Source organism: Schistocerca serialis, chromosome 6 (assembly GCF_023864345.2).
Source record: "Schistocerca serialis cubense isolate TAMUIC-IGC-003099 chromosome 6, iqSchSeri2.2, whole genome shotgun sequence".
Taxonomy (NCBI): domain Eukaryota; kingdom Metazoa; phylum Arthropoda; class Insecta; order Orthoptera; family Acrididae; genus Schistocerca; species Schistocerca serialis.
The window spans coordinates 738,640,029-738,645,038 of NC_064643.1; the positions used below are offsets into that span (position 1 = coordinate 738,640,029).

At 43.1% G+C, this 5,010-nt stretch overlaps 1 non-coding gene across 1 annotated transcript; it reads right to left on the reverse strand.

Moving 5' to 3' along the window:
- Positions 1–4,331: 4,331 nt before the first annotated feature.
- Positions 4,332–4,406, reverse strand: Trnap-cgg (transfer RNA proline (anticodon CGG)). Its single transcript has one exon. It is a non-coding gene; the product is annotated as a tRNA-Pro (tRNA).
- Between the last annotated feature and the right edge of the window lie 604 nt (positions 4,407–5,010).

The following is a 5,010-nucleotide window of genomic DNA, read 5'->3' on the forward strand; positions in this document are numbered from 1 at the left end:
TACAGCATGTGGGCAGGGTGGGTTCTTCCTTGGCTCGGGTATGAGGTCGAATGAAACATCATTTTTACATAAGATAACTTTTATTGAAAGTTTCGTACAACTGTATCTTACTGGGACGTTCTGGTTCGGAGAGCGGCAGCCGTGTCGTTTGCGTAGCCTTCTGCTGCGACAGCGGCGGCGGCGGCGGCGGCGGCGGCGTCTGATTACGCGTAGCGGTGTGTATCTCGTGTCGCCGTCTCGCCCAGCTGACCGGAGACGCGCAGCGCGAGGTGACCAGTTTAATTATTGCGAGCGACGTCGTGCATCGGATGGTGATACCTTGAATGTGGCGTCCGAGTGTTTCTATTCTCTAAGCGGCCGCGTGTGTTGTGCGTCGACCAGCGGAGCGGCGCGGCGGGGCAAGGCCAGTGTCCCGAACTCGAACCACGGACTCCCGCTTGCCAGTCTTCGGCTGTCAGGTCTTTATCCCAGCTCACAGGTGACTGCTGAGGTGAGGCCGTCTCCTTCACGTCCTCACGAGTCACCCGGGTATGTAAAAACCAGACTTCAAATACCTTTTAACTTCTGTCTTCTGGCGCCGCGGCTGCTGCTTGCTATTCCATTACAGCGGCGGACTTGGTGCGTCTGTGCATGATGCAGTCTCTTCTTGCATGACGGTCTTCAGCACCGAAACTGACTGAAAACTACTGCTACTCTTCTTTTCTTCCTTCGTCTCTCGTCTTCGTCTCCGTCCCCGTCTTCATCTGTCTTCAACTGTCTTCATCTGTCTTCCTCCCTCCTCATCTGTCGGGCCCACCGCGTCTCGCGTATTTATTCACTTCAGTTCACTGGAGGTGAACGACTTCACGGCCATTGCCTCTTCTGACACGTTGAAAAGCTTCTCGAAGAATCTTCTTGACCTCGGTCATTGGCTCTTGGAATGTAGGCGAGGGCCTCTGATCGCATGTGACGACTGAGAAACACGTGAGCCGGTCATTGCCTCTTCCGTCACGTTGAAAAGCATCTCGAAGACTCTTCTTAACGTCGGTCATTGGCTCTTGGAATGTAGGCGAGGGCCTTTGCTCATGCGACAACTGAGAAACACGTGAGCCGGTCGGGCGATGCCCTGACGGCTGAATCGACAGCGCCCGCTTCTGTGGAACTGCTGACTTCATGGTCATTGTCTCTTCTGCTGTTCTGCCCACTGAATGCCAGTATGTAACTCTCTAAACTAAACCAAGTTTTCCATTTATATTCTAATTTCTAGTTCACTTTGATTTCACTAATTTATTTACTTAAGTACCACTCAACAGAGCGTAATACGGGCTCTAACAACTGAAGATCGTAATACGGCCTCTAACAGCTGAAGAGCGTAATGCGGCCTCCACTGGTTTAAATAATCCCCATAGGAAAAAATGACATTATGGAAAAATAGTTGTTTTGATGTCCCCTACAACCTTCCAGAGTTTGACGGTTTAAATACTTTTCACCCAGTATATCTGAAAAGGCTGCATGCAGAATCGTGATTTAAGAGGTCCTGGTGCTAATTCCTATTTGAGCCAGGAATGTGCCTGAAAAGGATTTTGGTATAGCGTGGACCAGCGGCCATTTGAAGAGCCATTCGAACATCTGTCTAGCTGTAGCTCTGTTACGATATATTAAGCAAGAACTGAACGAAGAACCGGAGCTGGCCCCTAGACCAACTGTGCGAATGGGTCAATCCCTTTTGCAAAAGATTTTAATTGAGCTTAAATTAAATCTCAGATAACGGGATATTTTTACTTGCAAAAATAGCCGGCCTTAAATAACTCTAGACTGGAGTGGGACTGATGTTTGTCCACCCGCATATCGTACTGCATGAAAAACTCCTGCGTTCGGATTTTACGTGCATAAAATTTCTTTTTATGGGAGTTTTCTGAAGCGCATCACTTCTATAATTTAATCTTGGGGGAATCAGTTCAAACTTTAGAAGAGGGTGGTTAATGCCCGAAACAAAATTTTTTGTGCAATTATCTCCATCCGTTTTGAGATACTACGGTTTAAATTAGAGCTAAACGAAGGATGTTACGTGAATTGAAAGTGTGGAGACCGTTTAAAGTATATCCAATAAATAAAAAATTCATTCTTACGATAAAATTTAAAGATCATCTTCTTAAATCGAGCTTCATTCACATTTTACGTGCGCAAAACAGGATTCTTGTGAGTTTCCTTGCGCACGCCATTTCTGTGATTCTTGTTTGAATCTGTTCAGGTTTTGTAAGAAAGTAGACAAATACATGTAATTACTGGTCGTCCTGCTTTCTTTAGGAAGCTTTATCTGTAACCACTATATAGCCAACATTGTTTCAAATGCAATAAAAAACCTATAATGGATTAGTCCTCGCAGGAGTGAACAAAAATGTACATCGGTTGCCAAGCTATGGCGTTCTAATGACAAAATTATGGTTGAGTATAAGTTGAGAACAATAATCATAAAGATCCTATCATCGTACAAAGAAGGCAAATGTGTCCTGGGCAGATTTAGGGATGTAAATTTAGGGAACTAGCTTTTCGACTTATCTAACACCTTAAAGACATTTAAATCAAAACGTTTTCACATAAACGCCAATTTTTACGAGTTAACATCACTTCCCCAGAGTAGTGAACTCTCTTAGCTCCAAGGTGACGGCAGGCTTGCGTACTGCAATTTATGGGTTATAGTTTCGTATTTATAGGAAACAATATATCATATCATACTGTTGAAGACCATACATGCAACAGCTAAAAGAAGCTTTCCTGAAGGGATAAAATTCTGGAGCGTAGATTTATTACTGTGGGCGAGGGGTTGGGAAGAAGAGGTGGGGGGAGGGGGTGACGAAATGGACGTGAAAGCAGGTCTTTGACCTCAGGTTGGGAAGGGGGTGTTCGATATTTTTCCCGAAGGAACAATTTCTCCCCAGAACCCACTTTTTCTTACATGTCTGATGAGATGTGTAAGATTAAATAGACACAGATATATCAGTTGGAAACATAAAGTCTGAAAATGAGTTCTTCATCATATATTTGGCACTTTATTACACAGGTCCGTCTTGATCACACAAATTTTTACACTTCACTGTTACCGGTTTCGGCTACTCCCATCTTCAGATCTGCTGCAAAGTAAAAACAGTGTGTAACCAACTAAATTCAGTTTGCTGATGACGTTAAATCTATAAAAGATCTATAAAAGGCCTGGTGCTACATAAGAAAGATGAAGTGTTTACATGATTAACAGCCAAGTGTACCAGCCATACATACCATAAAATATTCAGATGTGGTATCAACGTCAAACTAAACATGTAGGTACATAGTAAGTGCTGGTGATGATCAGAATGCGTCTGGTATTTATACAAGGAAGCCGACGCCAGCAGAGGGCACTATAGTTAGGATACATGAGTACCCAGTATCGCAAATGGGATGGTTAAATTGTGGTATGTGCAGTCATTAATTAAATTTACTTCACATGGAAAACCGAGAGTCTGACAATAAAACATTTACTGACATACTCTACGTGGAACTGGATCCTTACTTACAATCCACATAATAAGTGCAAATACTAATAATGTGAAGCTCCTAGTCTGGCAAGGTAAAACATACAGTTGTATAAAAGTCAGTAGAAAACAGATCAATTACCGTAAACGCAATTTTAAGGTAATAAGCGAAGCAGTGACTATTAATTAAAAAATTAAAAAATCGATAGTCTATAATACATTCGGAGTGTGGCACGTCGTGGCATCTCTGTATCGCTGTTGAAAGGTCAGGTCAGGGGGAGACGCTGGGCACCTCGGCTTACCCAGTCGCAAGCACCGACCTCTGCCTCCAGCTAAGACAGATACAAGGCAGCAAACAACTTACAATGATTTCAGAGTCTTTAAGCATAATGAACAGCAGTTAATGCAAAGGCAATATAGGCAATGACATTACTCTAGATAGTTAAAATTGAGTACAAATATCAAAAGCCATTTAATTTCTGTTAATCTTTCAGTTAATGAGATAAAATAATTTAAAACATATATTCTGACAGACTGATTGAAATTACTATCTTTAAATTATATCCATTCATTAGTAAAACTTTTACTCTATAAAACATTAATTTAAAAAAAAACCGACCAAAAGTAAAACTGGGTTTAATTACTTAGGCCCCGTGGACACTCGGAAACCAAATGTAGGGGACAACACACACACCATGAACATTGCACTGCACCTGCTAAAAGGGCCACACCTCTTGATACCACTTTGCATCACATACGAAGAACACTAACCTTCCACAATGAGATTTTCACTCTCCAGCGGAGTGTGCGCTGATATGAAACTTCCTGGCAGATTAAAACTGTGTGCCCGACCGAGACTCGAACTCGGGACCTTTGCCTTCCGCGGGCAAGTGCTCTACCAACTGAGCTACCGAAGCACGACTCACGCCCAGTCTCACAGCTTTACTTCTGCCAGTATCTCGTCTCCTACCTTCCAAACTTTACAGAAGCTCTCCTGCGAAACCCTACATTTCAGCAGGATAATGCACGACCGCATGTTGCAGGTCCTGTACGAGCCTTTCTGGATACAGAAAATGTTCGACTACTGCCCTGGCCAGCACATTCTCCAGATCTCTCACCAACTGAAAACGTCTGGTCAATGGTGCCCGACCAACTGGCTCGTCATAGTATTCCAGTCACTACTCTTGATGAACTGTGGTATCGTGTTGAAGTTGCATAGGCAGCTGTACATGTACACGCCATCCAGGCTCTGTTTGACTCAATGCCCAGGCTTATCAAGGCCGTTATTACGGCCAGAGGTGGTTGTTCTGGGTACTGATTTCTCAGGTTCTATGCACCCAAATTGCGTGAAAATGTAATCACATGTCTGTTCTAGTTTAATATATTCGTCCAATGAATACCCGTTTATCATGTGCATTTCTTTTTGGTGTAGCAATTTTAATGGCCAGTAGTGTAGTATAAAATACTAGTAACTACACACTGAAAAGAAAATCAACTTTCTTTCAACATGTAATGTACACCT